The 26,495-nt window shown below is 38.3% G+C and overlaps 1 protein-coding gene across 8 annotated transcripts in view; it reads right to left on the bottom strand.

Moving 5' to 3' along the window:
• The window catches only part of marchf8 (membrane-associated ring finger (C3HC4) 8), a 144,061-nt gene extending 119,069 nt beyond the window's left edge, over positions 1 to 24,992 (bottom strand). For 2 of the 8 annotated variants that reach the window (XM_079842690.1, XM_079842693.1), the window contains exon 1: positions 22,769 to 22,994. The gene's annotated coding sequence lies outside the window, so the exon portion shown is untranslated. Of the gene's footprint in view, positions 1 to 22,768; positions 23,044 to 24,715 lie in introns of those variants that run through there. The other 6 variants (XM_079842689.1, XM_079842686.1, XM_079842685.1 and 3 more) reach the window with 6 other exon arrangements.
• Between the last annotated feature and the right edge of the window lie 1,503 nt (positions 24,993 to 26,495).

Below are 26,495 nucleotides of genomic sequence, written 5' to 3'. Positions count from 1 at the left end.
AAGTAAAAGTAACAATCGTAATATTTACTTGAGTAAGAGTAAAAAAGTATTCGATGAGAAAACTACTCAAGTAGTTAGTTACTAGTTACATTTGATCTGATTGATAAGAAGCGAAAACCCTGAATTTCAGACTACTTGGAGAGCTTTCACACACCTCTCGGTAAAACTTTACAATAAAGGTTGTATTAGTTAACATTAGTTAATGTATTAGTTAACATGAACTAACCATGAACAACACCTCTGTTCAGCATTAGTTAATCTTTGTTAATGTTAGTTCATAAAAGTACAGCTGCTCATGGTTTATTCATGTTAGTTCACAGTGCATTAACTAATGTTGACAAGATTTGAATAATGCATTACAGGGTTCCCACTCTTTTTCAGCAACTATTTTCCAGAACTTTTCCAGGACATTTTCAATTTTACTATGGCGGGAATAAAAGAAAAGGATCATGCCAAATATTGCTTTCTAAGTCTTTAAAAGCCGTCCAGTTTATTGCCATTACTTAACAATCCAGCATTTTTCAATATGAGCTCTTAATCATACATTATGACTATGGAAGCTTGTTTACTCCACAGAATAAGAAAAGGTAATTGTGACTTTTTATCTCGCTATTCTGACTTTCTCGCAATTGCGAGTTTACATATTTGTGATATAAACGCGAAAATTGTTGCAATTCTTTTTTCCTCAGAATTTGACTTTATAACTTGCAATTGCAGTTTAGATCTCACAATTCTGAGAAAAGAAGTCAGAATTGCGTGATATAAACTCGCAACTGCACAAAAAAGTTAATTGTGAAGAAAAGACTTGCGAGTTTATATCATGCAATTCTGACTATATCTTGCAATTCTGACTTTATAACACACAAATGTGACTTTATATCAAAATTATGTGATTAGGTAGCAGCTTACGAGTTAACATTCACTGCATACATTTGAGCAGTTATAGCATTAGCTAACTGCTGAAAGTGGCAACACAAGACTAAATATCATTATTCAAAATACTACTCACACGTATTAAACTCACCTGAACATGTGCTTTCTTCAACTAGCGCTGATTGTTTGGGCCAGCGATAAATTCTTTATACTCGGCTAAAGAAATAACTTTTTTTTAAAGAATTTTCCCAGACAACAACAAGATTTTCCAGGACATTTTACATTTTCTCTAATTTTCCATGTATTTTCCAGGACTGGAAAATGTGTCATCAATTTTCAAGGTTTTCCAGGACGAGTGGGAACCCTGCATTAGTAAATGTTTAAATTAACATAAGTGCTTTATAAGTGCAGTTCATTATTAGTTCATGTTAACTAATGTAAGCTATGAACCTTTATATATATATATATATTTATATATATATATATATATGTGTGTGTATATGTGCGTGTGTGATTAATGGTTAAATAGTGTAAATTAATGGTGTGCTGGGCTAACCAGAGCTCTTCTTAAAACATACTTTGTTCTTATATTTCTATATAGGCTATTCTTTAGGTAGGAATAAAATACAATACCGTTTTTATTTGTATGTATTTTCTACACTTCAGACAGAAGTCTGTTCGGATTTGTGTATAAATGCAAGACGTCACATTAGGCTATTCTATTTGTTTCGTTTTGTGAAGAAAAGGATATGTACATGTGCAGATGTGAACGTTTGTTCGTGGACGTGTGTTGTTTGGAGGATTCAAACGATTTGTCATTGCTTGCACGAGCGCATATGAGGAAAACACTCGGACAGTGTGTGAAATAGTATTATAATAAGGGAAAATTTAATAGTGTTCAAATATAGGCATCATTGTGACACTTACCGCTACATGTTCTTTTCAGGGTGGAATTCTTGTATGCTGAGAGATGTCAGTTCATTTTGGTGCACACAACATGCATCGCATTATGAAACTATTCTTTTTGACATCTTGGAGTGAAAACATAGACTGAACTTGAGGCCACGGGCAATCTGCCTCCCGTAGCTCACACACATCTTCCTCTGCTTCGGCCATCATCTTCCGACTAAACGCGCGCTAATTATAAGCGGGAGATGCGTAGCCACCTCTCGCGAAGCAGCCTCTCCAACGTTTCGCGAGACTTGCGAAAGTCATATTTACTTATTTTAAAATATATAATATAATTATTACCATTTGACAGTAACGGAGGAACGCCACTGAATGTAACTAAGTAAAAGTACAGTTTTTTCACAAGAAATTTACTTGAGTAAGAGTAAAAGTACCCATCTTTAAATCTACTCTAAAAGTACAAGTTACCCAAAAAATTTACTCAAGTAAATGTAACGAAGTAAATGTAATTCGTTACTACCCACCTCTGCATTTGAGATCTATTGCGAAATTATAACTATATTATATTATATGGATAATTATATGGAGTTTTTGTCTCCAAAAGAGACCTGGACTACTGTAATTGCCTGTACTGTGGCCTGCCTCAAACTACAATCTCTCACCTGCAAATTGTCCAAAATGCTGCTGCGAGCCTTACAGGCACAAAAAAAGAGAGATCACATTTCTCACCTTTTCACGACTTTACATTGGCTACCTGTTAAATTCAGAATCGATTTTAAAGTTGCAGTTTTTGTGTACAAGGCTCTATCTGGTGTTGCACCAAAATACACAAGTGACCTTCTGATTCCTTACTCTCCCCAAAGAACTCTTAGGTCTTGTAATCAGCTTCTTTTAACTGTCCCACGTGGTCAGGCCTTCTCTGCTACAGCACCTAAACTCTGGAATAGTCTGCCCTTCAATGTGAGGTCTGCTCCTTCATTAGCCAGCTTTAAATCAGCTCTTAAATCTGGCTTTTGATTAGATCAATATTGGTAGATTTGTATATTTATTTATTATTTGGATTGTAATTGGTCTAATGCGTTTATATTTTGTATCTGCCTTGTCTCTTTTTATGCTTTCTTTTTATATGCACATTGTCTTACTGTACAGCACTTTGGGGTAACTCTATTGCTTTTAAATGTGCTATAGAAATAAAATTTGACTTGACTTGACATAGGCCCCCGGCCACTGCCGACTGTTGCGACAAAACCAAATGGAACCCATTTGTGGCGGGCAGCGAGGCCGAGGGACCGTGAGGGCGGGACGAGGCGGCGCTCATCAGGGAGGATGAGCGCCAGCTGCGCGCCGCAGCGATCTCGGCCCTTGCGGAGGAGTGAGGGACTATAAAGGAGGAGCGACAACAGTGAGGGACGAGAGAGGACCAGGCCTGGATTTTATGTTGAGTTTTATTTATGTTTTGTTATGTGTTGCTGCAGTCGACCGTGAGGGGCTGCAGCTTTTTATTTTCATTGTGTTTGTTTGTATGTAGGCGGCAGTCGACCGTGAGGGGCTGTCGCCGCCATTTTATTTTTGATTAAAAGTTTGTTTAATGTTCGCCGGTTCCCGCCTCCTTCTTCCCGTACGAACAACGTTTACTACAGTGGTGCCGAAACCCGGGAGGAAGGAGGGACGCGCTGTCGAAGAGCCCTCGCAGCTGAGGGGGATCGCGGTGCCGCGGAGTTCGGGCAGCGCGGAGGAGAGAAGTCCGCGAGCGGCTGCCCGAAGCGGTGGTGCTGGAGCGGATGAAGGTCGGTGGGACGGAGAGCTCGCTGCCGTGCCCCTGGGTCGAGGTGGGGTGGCTGCCGTCCTAGAGGGAGCGCGGAGGAGTCACCGGCGTTCGCCGTGGGCCGGAGCCTGTATCCCTCCGCCGTGTAGGGGAGGGGCAGGGAGCGCGCGGGACTCGCTGCCGGCTGTCCTCGACAGGAGGAGCCACCGCCGGCCGCCAGGGGGCGGAGGAGCGTCGAGCCGTCCACCGGCCGTCCAGTACCACCGCATGGCACCGCGAAGAAGAACCTCTTGGCTGGCTGAGGACCGAGCGGCAGTGTGTCTGGGAACCGGACCAGAATTTTTTTTTTTTCTTTCTCTCTTTTCTCCTCTCTCCACTCTCTCGTCCCTGTCGCTCCTCAGGTTCCTCGCTCCGTTCTCTCACCTCGCTGTTCTTACCCCCAGGTCCCGCGGCCGCCGTGATCGGCCCCCCCGGGGAGGGGAGGGGGGGGGGTAGAGCGCAGACTCGGGAGTACCCCCCGGCCTGCGAAGGGCGTTGGGGGTATGTGGCGGGCAGCGAGGCCGAGGGACCGTGAGGGCGGGACGAGGCGGCGCTCATCAGGGAGGATGAGCGCCAGCTGCGCGCCGCAGCGATCTCGGCCCTTGCGGAGGAGTGAGGGACTATAAAGGAGGAGCGACAACAGTGAGGGACGAGAGAGGACCAGGCCTGGATTTTATGTTGAGTTTTATTTATGTTTTGTTATGTGTTGCTGCAGTCGACCGTGAGGGGCTGCAGCTTTTTATTTTCATTGTGTTTGTTTGTATGTAGGCGGCAGTCGACCGTGAGGGGCTGTCGCCGCCATTTTATTTTGATTAAAAGTTTGTTTAATGTTCGCCGGTTCCCGCCTCCCTCTTCCCGTACAAACAACATTTACTACACCATTATATTAACTTCTACACTGGATGGTATACAGACGCCTGTTCAATTTCTGACATGCTCCACACGTGACAATTGGACAAATGGACAAATGGAAGAGAAAATGAATGTTCACTTCGAATGTTCATGCTTGCTCACGTCCTGAATCGTCTTGGACGATTATATGTTTGTTCGGAGCATTTGACTGCATTTTATGAAGCACAGTGTAATGGAGACTTTGCAAAGAATCTTCTGTTGAAACATGAAGCAGCCAACTCTTTTGAATCTGACTCAAACAATTACATAATGCTTTGTCTGTAAGTGATGGTTTTATATGGATCATTTTTCAAAACACTTACTCGATAATAGTGAGGGGCATAGATATATGCAATGATATTAAACAATCATAACAGTGGCCATTTCCTGACAATCCTGTATAAGCAATTTTAAAGGTTCTTGTTTTATTTAAAGGTCTCCTTCAATAGGTTTACATGCATCCAAGGTTTGATCAAGGATTCAGTCTCTCTAAACCCCTCCCTTCCACCAGCCTACTCTGCTCTTATTGGTCAGATGGCCCAGTGTGTGGTTATTAGTCTACTGCTTTCAGTGCCTGTCAGAAACAAAGTTCCCATTACCATATCTGATCAGAAACTTCCTCAGTACTTACAATGATACGAACCATATCAATTTGAGTCCATTCAAAGTGGATTTGCTTTTGCAGCTCAGAAAAATGCATCTTCTCAAAATATCAACAACACGAACCAAACTCTTTCAGGCTGCGTGTCAAAGTAGAAATTGTTCACAGGCAGCCAAGGAAGACCATGTGTGGCCATTAGGGATGCAACAATACAGTTAGTCCACGGTTCAATACATACCTCGGTTTTTAACCACGGTTTTTGGTTCGGTTCGGTTCTAATGGCTTGTCACATCAGTTTTTTGTTATTCTATTCTTAGGCGACAGGAACAGCAAGAGGTTAAGGAGAAAAAATGCTATTTTTTATTGCAATACTCTTTCTTTATTTTACTTAAAAGAATTGAAAACCCTTACTTAAACTTAAAACTACTTTAAAAAAAACCCTTGTACACATTCCTAGTGTATTGTAAAATTTAAAATAAATATATATAAAGATGTACACTGGCAGAATTACAACAGTAGTACAGCAGCATTTAAGTATGAAATTGAATAAATAAATGTAAAAATAAAACACTACATAGACTTCACTATAAAATATACATTGATTCTTATTAAAGCTACTGTATTAGTTTTTTCAGTCAAGAGCAGCGAGTGATTTTCTCTTTGTCTTTTGTCGTTGTATTAACATTAAACAGATAGTTTATTCAAAAATGAAAATTCTTTCATCGAGAAATGAATACAGGTTTGGAACAATATTAGAGTGAGTAAATAATGACATAATTTTAGAGGTGAACTGTCTCTTTAAGGACCACGTGTTCACTACTGCTCTGTTGTCCATTTAAGACCTCCGTGCATCTAATATACAGACACACGCGGTTTTACTTTCACTTTAGACATAACCGACTGTGTTTGTGTTAACCTTGTGTGTATTTGACAGTATTATTAGCGCAGTAAGACGACTACTTAGTTCAGTAATCACGTGTTTGACAGGCGTTTAGTGCGCTCGCTCGGAAAAGCGCATGTTAAAACCGCGCACACGAATGAGCCGGCAAGGCTTTAAAGCGCATGCAAATCATGAACTTTCTTGATTGTGAATATCTATAGTGTTCCGTGAGTATAACTCTACCACTAACGTGTGATGTGAATGTATGTCGCGTTGTTCAGTAGGCTATTGGGATGGAGGCAAATCATAGCATTTGTAGAAAAATTATTATTTAATGAAAAACCGAAAAACCGCAATTCACAAGCGCGTATTGAACCGTGAATGCCGTACCGAACGGTTCAATATTATATTGAGAATTGTGGCATCCCTTGTGGCCATTATGCAAATATGTTACAAACCTATGTAGGTTCGAGCAGGAAAAAAGGCTGAGATTACTGACGACTCGTTTCAGGCAGTTCAGAATTGGCTCTCTTTCTTTTGGGAGACAGTAACTCAATTTTTTTGTGCACTTCAAAGTGGATCATTTCAGAAAGAGGGTCAGGATGAGGATTAAAAATAATTTTTTTCTCTAACACTGAGGAGAAGGCAGATTTGCTTGGAAAATACAAGGAAAGACAATCTGAATCCAACCAGAATCCAAGTCCAGAGCATTAGGTCCCTCTTTCTATATATATGAAAACTGCTCCAAAATGTGAAATACATAACCTTATACACTTACTGCTTGGTGGTGATGTACATACTAATCAGGCCTGAGCTATCATCATAAGCACGCAAGTGATGACGACTGAACAGCCCTGCAATTCATCATTTCATAAGTGGATTATAATTGTTTTTTCTTTGAGTGGCCCAACGAGCTGTACACTCCATGTCTATTAAAACTAATTTTCTGTCGCCAAATGCTCTAATGCAGAACTTAAGAGCAAAAAGCAAATAAACCGTAATGGAAAGTCTAATTCAACTCATACAAATGGTGCCAAAACTACTAATATGTACCCTTATTTATACATACTGTGCTTGTATGCACAGTCACATATAGTATGTAATACTGTAGTAGATAATACTTTTTCGAGTACAGTGTTATTATTTAACAATGTACATGAACTTCAGAATGTGGTATATTACACTCTTTCTTGTGCTTGTAAAAATCACAATGTGCCACAAACGTTTTTATAACTGTGACCTATTCAGTGACTGTGAAATATTGCATAAACATATATTTAATCTTAATTTTACATCAGAAGTTTTTCAAAATCCTAAACTTTTTACTTCCAGGATAAACAAAATCACTGTATTTTCTATATCTGTTCGATCACTATCCATCAGAACTGACACTGGAAGCCAGACACATTGAAGTTACTAATGGCCACACCTGCTCTTACATTAAATGGAAAGGTGGATAGAAATAGAAAGTATATAATGCAGTATGGTCCTAATAACAAGGTGATTTTTTTGAAAATCTCTTTCACACATAATGTCTTACAGGTGAAGTACTGCGGCAGTGTTCGTCTGCTTTATGTTTCTCAATGCTCTCAAATCTGCAGCGTCTAATGTCATCTGAATAAGCCACTTTGACATTTGTGTATCTTTTTTGGTATGTCTATCAGCTTTAAATATGTACAAAACCGGATATGACTTTAGTTTGGTTCAAAAGTCGTCTCTTTCAATTGTCTGTGGTAGAAGCCTTTCAAGCAAGGGACCTGAGGTGACAATTTCAACAAATCTATCAAACATTTTGTGGCTTTTAGTCCGTATCTATTAGTTATTAAGTCACCTATATTTCTTTGTATTGTTCACAAATTCAGCATTTAATTGATTGCAAAAAAAAATTAAAAATACAGTCAAGGTTAACATATTACTATGGTAAAATAACTGTTTTCCAGTTTTATATTATTTTACAATTAAATTGTATGAAATTTACCAAGACTACTGAGAAAATTATAAATGTTTTAATATATGTATTTTTTAGTATTAGTTAGTTAGTAGAGTGGTCACAAACATTTCAGTAGTTGGTACCAATTCCAGTAAAACTTTGCAGTTCTCTGTATCAATTCGGTAGCAAAAAATGTTGTCTTGTTTTGTCTCATCTGTTGGTTATTAATGTCAATCATAGTATTTTCCGATTCAATTGCATATTTAAATACTGTTGTCAATCCAGAATCTTTGAAAGCATGAAAAACGAATAAACTTGTATTTGGAATTTTCTGGCTTTGCATATTTTCACTGTTATATGATAGGGGGCGCTATTACGCAACTTTTGAAAATGTAAAGAATCTCTGGATCAAGACATGTAAAAAGCAGAAAAAGGCGATAAAAGCATTGCTTATGCACGTTGGATTTTCTCCGCTTTTTGTTTAAAATGTTGCTTTTTTATTAAACTTACCCACATTCAAGTGTTGATAAAAAAAGAATGCATGAAGCTAGAACAAAAGCTGTTCAAATGTTCAAATGTTTGTGAAAATGATCAAAAGTGCTGGCGATGGCTGACAACTTTTTTTTTTAAACGCTGGCGGGGAAAGAGTTAAATGTACAATGAATCTCTTATTTACATCATGTTTACACTTTGTAGGTTATAATGAAAGGATTCACAAATGTACGGCCCGTGTTGAACAAAACAAAATGTACACGTTTTCAGCAGTGTTAAGCAGTTTCATTTACTGACTAGTACTTCTGATTGGACACTGCATTCACACGCTCAATAGATATGATTGTGATTGGCTACAATACTTAACGCTTGTAAAAACACACTGTGAATAATAGAAACATTTGACACCTGGAGAGCGCTCAAACAAACACGAACAAGAGTCTGTCAGCAGGTACTGAATAAACGTTTTTTTTGTGTGTTTTTTTTGTACCGACTGGTGTCGGTAGTATCGGTACATTTGACATCCCTATTAGTTATTATTTTAGTTAATTTTAATTTTATCTGACCTTAGTGAAGAAAAGTACCAAGTCATTTAAAAAAGTAAAACATTCCAGTTATTTCAAACTTTTGAATGGTAGTACATCAAAATAAAAATACATTGTTTTCTAGAATCACTAGTCTAGATAGTATTTAAAGAAAAAACGAAATGTGCAAGCCCCTTCAATATATCCTAGGGCTGCTCGATTATGGAAAAAATCATAATCACGATTATTTTGGTCAATATTGAAATCACGATTATGTAACACGATTATTTCATGTTTCATTTTATGACTTTGGGAATGTGTTGTATTTATTAAAAATACACCTTTCAACAATTCAATTGAAATTGTAACATTTGTTGTACTTTTTGAACTATTAAAATAAATAATATAACATATATTCAAATCAAAGTATAAAAGTATTCACGTAAAAATGATAATCACAAATAAATAAGATAAACAATATGGTTCGGCTAGATATGCTTTTCAGGTACGTCTAACATTAGTTTTCAGGTACAGAAATGTCTCAAATGTAAAATAACATTGCATATTTGAGTGCATAAATTAAAGATTAATCCTATTAAACTTACAAAAGCTATTCAATCCGGATCGGATATGCGTCGTCTTTCTCGACTGTATAAAGTTCACTTAAGGCATATACAGACTATGTCTGCTAAGATACTCATCAAGATGGACATGTTGACATACGTTTTGTGTGAGTTTGTCCGTTCAAGAGCAAGACTTGAAAGAGAACTCAATATTTGCGCGCTGAGAGACGCGTGCGCGCTCTCGGATGATACATTATCAGATACAGATACATTTTCTCACAGCGCGCGGCTTCTCATTCGCGTCTTCTGGCACTAAACCCGGGTGATGACGGGGAAAACGACTGGTCATATTCGAACATACGACAGCACTCGCATGCATTGAACAAAGTTTACAAAGAGAGAATTATTTGAAAAATATGAGGGGGGAAAAAGGACGTTTACACGGCATCCCTGCTCTCGTCAGTTTTTGTTTCTATATTAGATTGTCATAGGTCACTCTGTTTAATTTTCAAGTGGTTAAACAAATTCGTGGTGTTCTCTTGTGTTGCAGACACTACATGTAGCAAATCTTGCACGTAACATGTTTTTGCTCGTCGTCTGATTCCTCGAAGCCAAACTGTTCCCAGACAACGGAGTTGGTTTTGCCTTTTTTGCTCACCAAACGCTGCTGTAACTGCCCTCCTTCTGCCATCTTTACTCGCGCAGAGTTTTTAAATTCCAGCGGATGATATGCACACGAGACTCCCGATCTGAGAGAGATTGTGGCTTCGGGAGGGGCGGATGAGCGCATGCGCGTTTCATTCAGAACGCAAGGCAAAATAATCGTTTTTTCTCGATTGTACTATTTTGGTGATCGTTGGGAGGCAAAATCGAAATCGAAATCGAAATTCGATTAATTGCACAGCCCTAATATATCCCACCCAAACTTCCTTTTTTTTTTTTTTACACATGAAAGAAATGTTTCCTTTTTTTCATAAGGTTGAAATGAAATCAAAATTGACCACATTTTGATTTCACTCTGTGCGTGGAGAAGGCAGTAGCTCTCACAAACACTGCAGCGTGATTGAGGGCTACGTTACTCCGTCAGAGCTGTCCTGGAGCAGCCCAGAGCAGTGTATGACATTTGTTTGGAAGCATGGTTTGATGCAGGCCCGGTTCTACGGGGGTGCTATAAGCACCCTCAAACGCAAGCAAAAGCCCCCTCAGTTGATACTGTAATAATATACAGATATAATTGTTGAACTCTTGAACGCGATCAGAATATCACCGCTCAAAACGGCAAAGTTTTTATTTAGTGCTGAGTTTAATGCAGGCTCGCGAAACTCGAGGCTATACAGTCTATAAAATCCATTGCATAAAACTATTGATTTTCATGCTGCTAAGAGGCCCGATGCCAACTGCGTGCTGCAAAGTTTCGGAAGTGACATCTAAATATAAATGCTGGATTCACTCTGCACAGGACAGAAATATCCTCCTGAGACCCAGAATAGAGGTTTTGCCTCTGTATATTTTAGTGAATTTCTCTGACAACAGGCACAGTTTTAAGTCTGGATATTCTTATGAAATATGAGATTCTTATGAAAATATTCCTTTTTATTACTCCCATTATTACACGTCTTTTTACGTTACATATTGTCCCAAAAACACATTACTATGCAAAGTAGATATAGTGTATGGTAATGGCATTTATGGCCACGTTTATCACTAATACTTGGTCAGTTTATTGATTTGTTTGGTTAACTTTGGATAAATATTTTATTTTAATGACATGCAGTGTCAAAATTAAAGGGGGGGGGGGGTGCTGTTTCATGAATACTGAGCTTTTTACACTGTTAAAGACTTGGATTCCCATCCTAAACATGGACAAAGTTTCAAAAAATAAGTTGGACGTTTGATGGAGTATTTCTGTGCCAAAAATACCCCTTCCGGTTTCTCATAAGTTTCGGAAAGTTTTTTTCGAGTATGGGTAAATGTGATGGGGCGGAATGTCCTTGTACAGGCCATACAGGCTCTTCTCCCGGAAGGACGTGCACGCGACTAGAGCGAGAGGGCAAAGGCTCTAGTGAAGCCGGCAATGTCACCAAAGATGTGTGTTTTTGGTTGTCATGGCAAGACAATCATGTTTTTCCGGAGCAGCAACGGAGTTGTGCAAGTGTTTGTTTGTTGCCTGAATTTTGGCGACAATGGTTTATAAACAAGGTACAGTTCAACTCCGGATTTGTAGCTCGCCTAATGCTGAAAGATGGAGGTTCACGGTAGAGGGCTGCATTGGGATTGAGTCCCGCCGGGTCCCGCGGGACCTAACGTAAATCTCGCGGGAGCAGGCGGTTTGAATTTTGCTGCGGGCGGGAATGGGCGGCTAAAAAAAACACCGCGGGAATCGGCGGGATAGGGAGGTTGCCTAACGACATGGTGGAGAAGATGTCAATAGATGATGTAAAAAAGAACCTCAAACGAGGTATTTACAGCACAAAAGCTAAGCAAGGAAAGTCTGACATTTGGAGAAGTTTCTCAATTGTTTTGGTAGGCAAAATCATGCGGTATAACGTTATATGTATCCACATATTGCGCAGCTGGCAAATACATAGCTACTTGATCATACCTCACCAAAAACGCTCAGCACTCCCTGCAGGTCAAGTTGACTGTTTGGTGTTTTTGACAAACAATACATAGAAGTTTAGTGAGTGGAAATGGATTGTTTCTAAATGTCCGTTTGCTATTTTGTGTTCACATTACGTTCTGTTGAAGCATGTTTTCTCAGGTTTCCTGAACTGACCGACGAATTGGGATCTGTTTTTTGTTTCTCAATCTGTTTTTCTGTTTTCTGTTTTGCAAAGCAGTGTATTTTTATGTGCAAAGTTTTTGATAAAAACGAAATTATATTTGAATGTATTTGTCTTTTTTTTTTTTACATGCAGGCCAGGGAAACGAAACAAACAACCCCATGAATCTCTTTAATAATATCAATACAAATACGTGTTTTTTTTCCCTGCGGGACGGGAGAAGACACAAAATCAATGCATCTCTATTATTGTGCGGGAATAAATTCTCAGAGTTTTGCGGGTGCGGGCGGGAGTGGACATACATATTGCGGGAGCGGGCGGGAGTGTAACATACGTTGCGGGAGCGGGCGGTAATGGTCTGAAATTCGGCGGGTGCGGGCGGGAGCGGGATGAAGAAAACAGTCCCGCGCAGGGCTCTAGTTCACGGTCGTGTGTTGGTAGCAGGCGGTGAGTAAAAATGCTTCAAATGTCTTTGTGTTGTTAGCTATCGATTCCATTGTTTTTCTATGTAAACATGCATAGCTCAACGCAATAGCTGCGCGCTCGTCATTCTTTAGCTCCGCCCGAACGATACGCCCCCAGCCGCTCTGCTTTTTTCGGAAAGACTCGGTACAGCGTATCTTTCTTTTATTAATATAATAAAACTAAAGACTTTTCGGAGATATAAAAGATGCAATACTACTCTATAGGTACTCAAGATTGACATGAGATTGATAGAAAATTATTGTTTCACCCCCCCCTTTAAGATTTGAGAGATGGTTCAAGTCAGTGTTTAATAAATGATGTTAATTTTAGAAAATGTTGTGCATCCACTTATTATTAGGGTGACATTTTAGCAGGCAAATGAAGGGGAAAACTTCAAGATACCAGCCCTAAAAATCGGCAGCACATATCGGCCATCAGCTGACCCTGACCTCTAAACATCAGAATCGGAATTGTTAATAGAAAAACACATATCGGTCGATCTCTACCACATTTACCTTCCTAATACAAATTTCTTGTGTTATTGTGCACTTTTTATCAATGCACTTGATAAATATTTGAAGAAAAAATGTTTGTCTTGTAATCGTTCACAACAATGTAATAACTTATATCACCTCTGAAACGACTTTCTTTTTTCCCTAATGTCACCTAGCCGAGGTTGCTTTAGTACTTGCTTGTATTACTCATAAGTGCAGTCTGTAAATTCTGCAGTGGTGTCTGAGTAACGCCACTTGCTATTCTGTAATATCTTTCTTTTACTTTTGCCCTTGTTGGAAAGAGAGTTTGTTAATATTTAACTATGTTCGTGCTAAAAAAAAATGTTAGCTGCATCTGACTGACCATCTGACTGTATTTTTTCTTGCTTTAACAAGCACAGCAGTATGCCATTGATCTGAATGAGGCATCTCTGATTAATCCCTTCTGCCTTCTTAAAGAATATGGCTTACATTGTTTTGTTATTTTGGCTTTGTGGATGTAGCAAATAATGAATAAAATGAAAAGAAAAAGGGATTCCTAAGAAAACTTTTGTGTACCTTTATTTTCCTATCACAATCAATGGCTCCGTTTAGAACAAAATACTTGCTTACTTATAATTGAACAATTTAAAGCAAAAGTACTATTGTCATATGACCTCACAAAGTTGCATGTGAGTGGGGGGCAGAAATACATTACCGTTCAAAATACTTTTTCCTAAGAAATTATTACTTTTCATAATCAAGTATGCATTAAATTGATCAAAAGCAACAGTCAAAACATTTCTAATGTTGCAAAAGATTTCTATTTCAAATAGAAAAAAATGCTGTTCTTTTGAACTCTATCATCAAAGGATCCTGAACAAAATGTATATGAATTCCACAAAAATATTAAGCAGCAACTGTCACAATTACGTTCAGTTTAGTCATTTTTCAAAGACTTTTAGTTCACTCGCCTTTGTTCCCGAAGTTCATTAGTTACTATGGTTATTCATCATTTGATTAACTAGTTGTCACCTGTCCATATTTGAGTTTATCACCATATGTATTTCCTTTCCTCATTTCCTTTTATTCATTGTCCGGTATTGTTTTACAAGTTGTCTCGTTTGTGTTTCACCTCTATTGGATTCCCTGAGTCTCAATAGAGTTTCTATTGGAATTACTAGTCTATCTTCTTCATCCTCAGACTAAATGTTAGCTACACCAACATTGATAATAAGAAATATTTCTTGAGCAGCAAATCAACATATTAGAATGATTTCTGAAGGACCATGTGATACTGAAGACTGGAGTAATGTAGGGATGCAGCGATTAACTGATTTCTCGATTTACCGCACTTAAAGGGTTAGTTCACCCAAAAATGAAAATTCTGTAATTAATTACTTACCCTCATGTCGTTCGAGACCCGTAAGACCTCCGTTCATCTTTGGAACACAAATGTATTTTAGTTGAAATCTGATGGCTCTGAAAGGCCTCCATTGACACAATGGCACGGTTCACTCTCAAGACCCTTAAAGGTCCCATGGCATGGCATTTTTCTATTATTTTATAGTGTTTCCTGAGGTGTACTTATATTGTTAGTATGATTTTTACATCATAAAATGTCATAATGTAGAAATAAAAGGCATTTTTTCTATACTGCTGTTTGCCCTGTGGCTGACTGCCCTGCTCCAAGAGGCGTGTCTGCTGTGAGACTTCAGGAAAAACGCCCACTGTTGTGATTGGCTGACATCTTTGCATTTTAAATGAGCGGAGGGGGCGTGGTTTAACGAGGCACGAGCAGGCACGAGTCTGCCAGAGACAGATGGACCTGTGTTCACTTCACATCAGTTCTCTCAGCATGTCTCAGTTCAGGGTGAACTGTTGTAGTTACTAGAATATACTTCAGGTTATTAGTTTATTTCTAGTCAGAGGGGCTGTCACTCATGTCAGAAAGTTAGTAAATTATGGATCAGCGCTGACTCGAGACGCGAACCGTTTAGAACGATTCAGTCCGATTTGGTGAACTGGTTCGGTTCACTAAAAAGAACCGATTCAAAAGAATGATTCGTTCGCGAACAGGACATCACGGAGACGGAGCGATTGCTAACAAAGTTATTTATAGTAACTACTGAGTTATGAGAGCGTTGTCTGTCAGCGCGAGTTTATTGTGTTTGTATCTGAGAGTTCTGAATAAACACGAGTCCCAGTCACACCGAGTCCTCTTCATCATTATTCTACCAACTTTGTAACACATGCAATGTACCATTACAGCGAGATGAACGAGTTAGTAAGTTTGATTAAAGCATTATTTCTAGATATGTTCCAATCGTATGAATAGCGTCAGTGATGCGCATTGAGTAACTTACACAGCGCAAACAAAGACACAACAGCAGTAATCGAATGTAATCCAGTTTATTGTGGGGAAAGCTGGCTAGCCCAGATACCCTCACGCTTACCCCCCTTCTGCTTAATCTCACGCCGCGTTTGGTGCCTCCGCTGTGGGCCAGATGCAGTACTGGGGGTCGGGGATGTTGAAGGCCGAGCTTCGGCGTGTGTGAGGTTTATCTCTAAAGATGTTACTGCTGATGTTAAACAGAAAAGACTGTATGCACATTTTAGAACAGATAGACGCGACGAGGACGTACAAAACACTGACTCACAAGATAGAAAACACGAAAACACCGTTCTGTCGGGAGAGAGAGAAGCCGCAGCGTGTGCACGAATAATAAATAATTAGCTACACATCAGAAATCAATGATCACAGATCAGAAGGAACTGAAGAAAGACTTCTGTTTTCATTTGTACATCCAAACACTGAGAAACTGCCAGTTCACTCGTTCACAAGTAACGTTAATGATCTCGAGTGTTTGCATGGGTGTGGCAGATTCTCTGGGCGGGGGAAAGGGAGGAAACGGTTCCTGCTTGGACGTCAAACCAGGAGGCTTCAGGATTGGCTAGTCTGGCCTGTCATTTTCTCAAAGGCAGAGAGAGACAGCCAGAACTCGGGTTTACACCGATCAACATTTCTATCCACTTGGGGACAATATTCAGGCTAGGGGAACTCATATTAATGTTGAAATACCTCATAAAATGAAAATTTCATGCCATGGGACCTTTAAAAGGTACTAAAGACGTCGTTACAAAGTCCATCTCACTACAGTGGTTCTAAAATAACTTTATGAATCGGCGACAATAGTTTTTGTGCGCAAAAAAACCCTAAATAACGACTTACATAGTGATGATGATTTCAAAACAAGGCATCATGAAGCTTCGAAGCGTTATGAATCAGTGAGCCGAATGATGATTCGGATCGCGTGTCAAACCGCCAAACTGCTGAAACCGCTGAATCGACTCGCTGATTCATAACGCTTCGAAGCTTCATGGCTTATGGGTGTCGAACGACATGAGGGTAAGTAATTAATGACAGAATTTTCATTTTTGGGTGAACTAACCCTTTAAAGGGATAGTTCACCCTCAAGTCATCCTAGGTGTATATGACATTCTTCTTTCAGACGAATAAAATCTGAGTTATATTACACAAGTCCAGGCTAATCCAAGAATTATAATGGCAGTAATTTTTGCTCTGTTTTTGAAGTCCATAAAAAGTGCATCTTTCCATCAAATAACGTGCACCACGCGGCTCTGGGGTGTTAAAAGAGGCCTTCTGAAGCGAATCGATGCGTTTGTGTAAGAAAAATATCCATATTTAAAACTTTATCAAGTAAATTTTCGACCGCCTTCCCTGTTCAATTTATGGAAAAATTGTTGAAAGTTCCCCTGCTGATCGAAAGACTAACGCGACCAGGTAGGCTCGTCATGACATCACGTACGCATCTTGAGTTTCACTTTCAACATTCAACACTTTTCCACGGAAGGCGGTGGGCCGAAACTTTACTTGATAAAGTTTTAAATATGAATATTATTCTTACACAAACGCGTCGATTCGCTTCAGAAGGCCTTTATTAACACCCTGGAGCCGCGTTGAGCATGTTATTTGATGGACAGATGTATTTTTATGGACTTCAAAAACAGAGCAACTGTGAATCAAATTCTAATGCTTGGATTAGCCTGAACTTTTGTAATATAACTCAGATTTTATTCGTCTGAAAGAAGAATGTCATATACACCTAGGATGACTTGAGGGTGAGTAAATCATGGGCTAATTTTCATTTTTGGGTGAACTATCCCTTTAACAAGGTTAATTAACCGTAAAGGCTCTGCTACACAGAGTGTTTCTTTGTTGCAACTTGCACAAACCGAAAACAAAGTTACACCAGCTTAAAGTGCTTGTCAGAGACACGGAGGCTACTACTGTACACACTGGATTAACTGTGGCAGAGGGACCAAACCGCGAAAATTTATTTCCACCAAAGAAACGCTTGAAGTCGACAGTCTATAGCTGAGCCCTCAGCGTGAGGTTTTGTTTTAAAGCGACCGTTATTAAAAATCTAAAGAGTGTTAATGTGATTTTATACATTGTTGTGAAATGAATGAATGCAATAGTCGTGATAATCGTGAAACCGTGATTATTTATCAGACTATAATCGTACCAACAGAATCATTGCATGCATCCCTAGAGTAATGATGCTGAAAATTCAGATTTTTTTTCACAATATTCCTGTTTTATTGTATTACAAATAAATGCAGTCTTGGTGAGACTGTCAAGAACTGTAGTGAAGTGAAATACAGATATTTTGTATTTGAATCGATTTTTTTGCACTGTTAAAGCTTGTTTTTTGTACAAGACTGTTATTAAATTACACTGTTAAATGTTTCTGTTAATTTACACCCAAATTTCAACATGATTAACCTGTTATTTTTAATAACTGCGCCTTACTGTTAATTTTAGGAAATATATGTTAAATAACACCTCATTTTTGTTATTTAACACTCATTGTTAAATAACACCTCATTTTTGTTATTTAACCGCAAAATCGAAAATCCATATGCAATGTTAGCTATGCTTATTGTAATAAAAAAAAGTTATTATTTATCAGTGGACAAAGTTAACAATTTAATTTATTTCTTTCTTTTTTTAGGTTGCTAAACATCGACTGATTCAATCAATAGTCGACGGTGCAATCCATTAACAAACTAAATATTGTATGCATTTACTGAATGAAGATTAGACAAATTAAACACCTGATTTCTCTACTGCAAATGTTATCAAAAATAATCTTGCATAGCCTAGGCTATTCCACAGACAGAAATAATAAAGTTTGCGATGTTTTCTGTGCATGCGCAAATGTGTTTGTTATCGTGGGTGAAATTTCCTTTTATTACCCTTAACTCCGGATTTTACGCGAGACGGCCTATACATTTAGTTGTATGTGTGTGTGTGTGTGTGTGTGTGTGTTGTTCTTCTTCTTTCTGAACACGGTGTAAATATCGGTAGGCCTATAACACGCAGCACGCTGGCAGGCGCCTTATATCTATTGGCGTCACTATCTGAAATAACATGTTCATACAGTATTTTTTTGCATTCTGGGCGGGAGCGTAGAAGAAGGCGGCATTTGAACCGGCAACGAACACGGAGATCCATGTCAGAAGATCGCGGTGGTTACATCGACCAAAATCACAATAATCCGGTGAGATTAAAGAGTTTCTTGAAAGTCATGCATAGTTTTAACATCTATCAGTGATGTTGATGTATACTAAACGCCACGGATTTAAACCACATGAAATGAGTAACTTAGCCAATGAGCCATGGTTTCAAGCTAGCAACATTTCGATAGTTTGCCATTAATTTTAGAAACAATGCGCTTATTTTAATGTCCATTTATGTATACGATCTAAATCTATAAACAATAGGCTAACGTTAGGCATATAACTTTTAAGTTGTAATTCCGTGGTCAAGTTTGTGTGGCATTCGTTGCCATGTGCACGTCTGGTTAAAGCAGACTCATCCTGAAAATCAAACGGCCAACATAAATCTATTTACTGATAGCTGTTTATGATGCTAGATAGTTGGTCTAAGACTATTTGATGAATTAATGTCAGCTGCTTGTCTTTGATGTATTATAGCTGTTTGGGCTACCAGATATGTTGGTTTGACATTTTATGTGCAGGTTTTAGCCTATCGATGTAAATTAAATCCAGCAAAAACAGCTAACGTTACTAACGTTACCCAGCTAGTGCAGTATCTAGTTATGTGAACAGCTATTCTCTTTTAATTGCATTGGCATAGTGCTTTTTTTTTTTTTTTTGCTGTTTTGATTATAATTGAGTTGTAGATAAATGTTTACATTTGTTTTTTTTGTTTTTTTTTATTACAGATGCAGATGATGCAGGGTAATGTTTCCATCCCTGATCACACTGCTGTTCAAGATGCACGACCACAGATGTCAGCAATGAACATGAGATATTTCTGTGATTGGTCTGATCCATGTGTGCCTACATTTGTAAGAATTTACCTTTCAGTGTTTGCATTACAATAAAAAAGTTAATTTCAACACGGAACAATTCGTTTTCTTTCACTTAAGTGTTATCTGATGGATTATGCCTATTCTTGTATTGACTCAAGCTAGAATATGTCTATAACAATCAGTACATGTTATATTCTAACCCTAATTAACAATATTTAATGGAAACAAAACAAATGGTGATTTAACAGGAAAATAATGGTAACACTGCTGCCAGTTGTTCCCTGTTTTTTCTATGATTTACAGTAAATTCCTGTTGAAAAACATTACGGGGAGTGCACTGTTAAAAAACATTAACAGGAATTAACCGTTTAAATAACAGCAAAATAATGGTAACCCTGCTGCCAGTAATTTCCTGTTATTTAACAGGGAAATAATTAACAGTGTAGTCAAATTGAGAGAACGGTCAAGTACATTGTGGCATGCAGTACCGAACATACTTTCATGCACACAGAAAATGTGCATACTGTGCACGGTAAATGTATGATATACACCAGAAAATATAGAGGTAATAGTATGCTATTCCAAACACAGTCCATGAAGCTGAGGGAGAAGTGTCATGAGACAGCCCAATGCACCAAAGAAAAGAGCAAAGCCTGGCAGCATGTGTCCAGATTAGTCAAACAAGGTAAATGTTGACCCATCTCTAAATAGCATACTATTGATTGGTGGCTTGTCTTGGCTATATTATTGAGATCACAAGTTTATGATGCTGTATTAAAACTACAAGACATTGTAGATACATGGCTCTTGATCTTAAAAATGTCTGCAATATGAATGCTTCCTTTTTCATTATTAACAACTGTCACTTCTATAACCTCTTTGTCCCCATCTCTGTTTGAACCCTGAAATGCAATTATTTGCGGAGTTATCATCTTTACGTGGGTTGTGCATCGGCACGGCTCCTCAGTGCAGAAGAATCTAATGTTTCGAGGTGTATGTGTGGGTTGTCTATCAAAGCACCAGTTGTCAGATGATTGTCGTTTTAAACTTTGTGGGTTACAAACCAACAAACAAGAGAACAAATGAGCGAAATAGCTATTAGTATTAGATTAGATTAGTATTAGATAAGATCGTATAAGGGACTTTCCTACAGTCTTATATAGAAGAATAAACCATTAAGTGTCTTGGCTAATGCTGGAGCTCTCAAGTGCGTTAAGCACATTTGAGCACAAAGGTGGATGTGAATAGACAGTCTTAAAAGCATGCACACGCACACCACACACACAGACTGTCAAAAAGGCATCCTGTTTTACTGGCCTTCAATCTATTAGAACTTTCCAATGTAGTTGTAATTTAGACAAATGTGTTTTCTGTTTTTGTAATTAAATGGCTTTCTGAGGTCGAACCAATTTCAAAGAATCTAATTACTTTCTACTGTAACTACAGCAGCTTCTAATTTTCTGTCTGAAACACTACCAGTTCCAAGACATAACACTGTAAGCGGTCCAAAACTTAATCAACAACTTTATTTTAATCCCATAGCTTTAATAAACTATGCTGTAGCAATTGTGTTCATACACATATGGCTATATCTGTTTAAATTGCAGACAGCAGGGAAATACATGCTAGCATAAAATGTAACACTTTCTTCCAAAGGAGGAATTGCTGAATTTGATACGCAGATATACAGCTTTTCATGGCAGGTCTGTCCTGCAGCTACACATCTTTATGCTAATCATAAACACTTCATGCTATGAAGGCCCAGGGGCGGAGCTTGCCTTTTTGGTATGCAGCTGCAAATGAGAAACCCTGACAATGTATATTATGAGAAAAAAAGTATTTGACACTTTTTTATCTTATAATGTAGAATGAGCAAGTACGCCATGCATGCACAGCATCACGTAACATACGTGACCCTGGACCACAAAACCAGTCATAAATCGCACAGGTATATTTGTGGCAATAGCCAACATTACATCGTATAGGTCAAAATTATTGATTTTGCCAAAAATCATTACGATATTAAGTTGTTCCATGATGATATTTTGTAAATTAAATACTGTAAATATATCAAAAATGTATTATTATTAGTAATATGCATTGCTAAGGACCTCATTTGGACAACTTTAAAGGCGATTTTCTCAATATTTAGATTTTTTGCACCCTCTGATTACAGATTTGTATAGTTGCATCTCAGCCAAATATTGTCCTATCCTAACAAACCATACACCAATTGAAAGCTTATTTATTCAGATGTATAATAATAATGATGTATAAATCTCAATTTCCAAAAATTGACCCGTATGACTGGTTTTGTGCTCCAGGGTCACATATTACAGCTTCAAGTTTACATACGAAAAGACTTCCCACTCACAGCAACCAGAAAACACAAATTGCACAACATGGAAGGCACAGCCAAAACTTGATACATTGCACTAAGATCTTTCTTGAAGAACAACATTGAAATTGTTTCCTTCTCTACAAAATTCACTGTAAGGGAGTCAACCCCACAATTCCTGAAGCACATCCACCCACAAAAAGTTCTTGAAAACTCATGCAACTTCAAAAGCAAGCAAACAGGATCAGAAAGTGCAAACTTGGGAGTACAAAGCCATCTATTGTTTTATCTAATGTGACATTCTATTGTTAAGATAACAGTGACAACTTCAAAGTGATAAGGTGTATAAAAAGTCAGGCTTTTCAACAAGCTGTGACAAGACTTATGTGACAAAAAATAAAAACTTTGTCTGCATTTTATTACTCCCAATTTTAACTGCCAATAAAATGTAATAGCTGCACACATTTACTGTAATTTATAATTCAGAGTCTAGAAAATATTATTTCAATCAAAGAGATTAGACCAGGCAGGGCTAGTTCTATATTTATTAGCAGCCTAACTATTTGAAACGTGCTTGTTTGGGAATTTATTTATTTAATCTTTAATTTAGCTAAAAAAATCTTTAAAAAGCAGCATTTAGTGTGACAACATGTCACAACAAACGTGTTCAGCTTTACTTGTCAAGACTTTGAGGTACATACAGAATGCCTATACAGAAATTGACTTATAAAATAAACCTATGCTGAGAAATATTCACTGGAGTAAATCGAGTGACAACTAGCCCCGTAACCTCCTATGAGAGTTTCACTGCAGCAGCAACAAAAAATAAAAATACAGTTGATACAATAGGCAAACAGAGACAAAATGATGCGCTTACCATGGCCATCAACATGTCAACAAAACTGGCAGCTCAAAGCATTCTTCAAATATGAAAGACTAGGCGCGAATGAATGTGCCTTGCACCACAGTCACGGATCCACCCTGCGTAAGATAGCTACTAATACCAGCAAAACTCGAAACAAAATGTTTACAGTACCCACTTATGTAGCGCTGTAATCCATTGTGCATTGAGCCGATGCATCCAAACAGACCTACTGCAATCCAAGCGCACAGGACACACTGGGTAGTAGTAGCGGCATCCGATTCAATCTTGAATCGTTCTTCTGAGTCGAATCTTTTTAATCAATCAATTGAATCGGTTCACAAAATGGTTTGAAGTGAACATTTAATTCATGAAGCGGACTGAATAGGTCCGAGCGGTCCCCGAGTGAACCGAGAACCGTTGCTACGTCCTAAATCAACTACTTACACTACGCCCTAAAAGTATGTAATCTTTTTGTAAAGAAAAAATACATACTTATGAGTGTAGCAGAAGAGTCGAGCTTACTAGGCATACTCGTCATCTATAAAAGACAGCTCTGTCGCTTATACATGCATCTGTCACTGTTTAAACTGTCCTGTCAATCATCTTGTCACAGTTAAAATCATCCACATTCAATTTAATTCAATTTCCAACCGTTTTTGAGAGAAAAGAAGTAGGCCTACTAGCACATTGATCTGCCAGTCGTGAGTCAACTCTCCTCGTGTTTGCAATTTAATGATGGATTTAAAAGTTAATGGCCAAACGTATCATTACAAAAGTCCACAATCATGTTGCAGATTAAATATAATGTGGATAACATTGAATAAATATATTTTCGTCAGGTTAGATACTGATAATTGATCACGCAAACCTCTTTATCTGCTGCCTTCACGTTGTAATGACCTACTTTCCACTTCTGAAGATGTGATTACGAGCTCATTGCATTCAAATTTTGACTTGAGAGGGCGTTCATATCCAATTAACTAGGAAACTAATATTTAATATAATTCCGATAGCACGTGAAGGCATAACTAGCCTACTTACCCGTCGGACTCGCATCCGCCATGTTTGTAGTTGTTTTTTTTTAACACTTTTTATCTGTGTTGGTAGTTCTAAATAATCGACTCCTCATCCATCTCGCAATGGGTTGTGGGCAAAAGTAGACCATCCAGGTAACCTCGGAATACTTATTTTATCCATACTACGACTTGGGACGCACTTTAAAAAAATCGACTAGCAATAAACAGCAATAGGTGAAGTAGCCTAAATGGTCGCGCGATGACGAAATTACGTCATCATATTAAAAAAGAATCATTTATGAACTGACTCTTTGAAAAGAGCCGTTCAAAAGAACCGATTTGTGAGAATCATTATTACGAACTATATGCATCCAACAGACCGAATGCAAGCAAAACGCTAGTTTTCTCTGGAGTCTGAGGTTATATCTCAGTCTTCTCTTTTGTTCGCTGGCAATAGATCAGTCGTACAATAACAGTTTCGCTGATGGCGCGATATGAAGGATGACAGCTGCAGACCGCCAGTTATTGTTCTTAGCTCATTTTCAGGACAGTTTCTACGAAGTGCAACATGCTCGCTAAAACAAATACTTGTGCATTTTCTTGGTCTGTACATCATTAACACTGTCACGCATAAGAGCTGTTCGGCACTGTTTCTGCAAGAACAACGGAGGGTCTCGAGCTGCAGTCATAATACGCTGTTTACAATAAACCAAGTCTTTATTAATGCCTTCTGCAGTGCTGAACGAAAAGTCATGAGATTGGTATATGTAAAAAATATATATTTAAGATATATTTCCTAACTTGATATGCAAATGCCCTATAAAGATACCAATTATTTCTCGGCGTAGGCTATTAAAGGACGACCGTGTGGTGTTCCAGTGACAGCGGTCCAGTGTTTATCCTCCAATGCAGGTTTATGTGATTCGCTCAAATATTTACTTACCTCGTCTTTCCCCGAATGTATAAAGCGATGTTTTTGTTTTTATTTCAGTCCCCATCTGATAGCGTGCGTCACGTCCACCGACTTCCGCGTTCGGGGTGGAAAATCGGTCTGAGAAAAGAAAAGAAATATCGGAGAGGGCATGCGCGTGCTGTCATGTACTCCAGCGCTAATGTCTCGAGTGTTCAAATAAATTATGTACACAGCTGATCCCGTGGTGTGGGTTCATCAGTTACCCTTGTATTTATATTCAGAAATGTTGAGAACTTTGTTTGTGTGTGCGAGGTGGTGATGATGATCCCTGTTTTTCTCCTCTCATTGTCTGAGGTCATGTCTACACATACAGTGATTTCAATATTACAATGGTGCACTGTAGGGTGCGAGTTCACGTTGTTGTTGTTTTATTTTGAAAATGATTCAAAGATGCTCTTTTTTCATCATTATTATAGTGGTTAAAGACTATAATAGCGTCTTGATTATAGAGGGATGGGTGTGCTGTGCCCTGCTCCTCCTTTCCACTTCTGGAGAAACATAACAGATATGTCATCAATCATGAAAGGGAATGGCTTAAAGCTGTGTCATTCTTTGAAAGGGTTTACACGTTTTTATAAGCACGTTTTGTGCTCAGAGCATTGTCTAAACTTGATTCATTAATCCATGATTCATTATCATGTGATACTTGTTATTATTATGAATTGTACACACATGAATAAAGTTGAACAATTTGACCACTAATTAGTGACACAGTAAAACGTTGGTGTGTGTGTGTGTGTGTGTGTGTGTGTGTGTGTGTGTGTGTGTGTGTGTGTGTGTGGATGTGTCATGTAATGTGTAAAACTCAACCTGTAAAACACGTTCCTCTTGATATTCTTGTATTAAAAGATGCATATTGCCTCAAAGGGAACTGGACTGATAAGCACAAAATCATTTTGAAATGAGATCTATATTTTTCTACGGTGTGATATTGTACTTAAAGAAGGTTGTTTCTTTTGAAATAACACATAATTGTGAAATAAAAATGTGCAACTAATAAAAGCTCCTCCACAAATACCACTTTCACATTCTGTTTTTTAACAGTGCCTGTTTTCTTTCATTAAGTATCGCATTATTTATAACTGCATGAACCATTCTTACACCATCTGTTTGCTCTTCTTTTAGTTTAGGACAAAAAAAAACTAATCATAATTTAAAGGGGACCATTATGCCCTTTTTCAAAGTCTTGATTTTGTTTTTGGGCTCTACTAGAATAGGCTTTCATACTTGACTGTTTAAAAAATAATAGTTTTTCACATATTTTACATTATTGCAACACCTCTCTTCCCAGTCTGTCAGTAACGCTCTGTTTAGTGAATGAAGCCCCTCTTTCTGAAAAGCGCAATGCGATCTGATTGGTCGGCTGGACGTGTGTTGTGATAACACTAAGTGTTTTGGAAATGTCACACCCCTTACCATAAACGTGAGTTTTAGTACACTACTAAAGGTCCCGATATACTCACAACAAAGTTCTTTTTCGTTCTTCGCTTAGGGGTAGGGATGTGACCGTGAGGATTTTAATCGATGCGTGACAACACCGGTAATACTGCTATCACTGGGTGGGGTTTTCCAAACGTTGCAGTTTTTCCCTCTTTTGGACCTCACTTTTACATTGCAAATTCGCATTAATTCGGAGCGGAGCAGAGCGTGTGTTTTCAATTAATTCCTATGGAAGTTGAACCGTTATGAATGCCCATGCGCATTTTAATTTAGCTTTTTACTTCCTTGAATTAGGGCCATTTCGGGAGCG

The sequence above is a fragment of the Gobio gobio genome, assembly GCF_949357685.1.
Source record: "Gobio gobio genome assembly, chromosome: 18".
Classification (NCBI taxonomy): Eukaryota; Metazoa; Chordata; class Actinopteri; order Cypriniformes; family Gobionidae; genus Gobio; species Gobio gobio.
The sequence above is the reverse complement of the archived record's forward strand: the minus strand, read 5'-3'. Positions and strand labels throughout refer to the sequence as shown.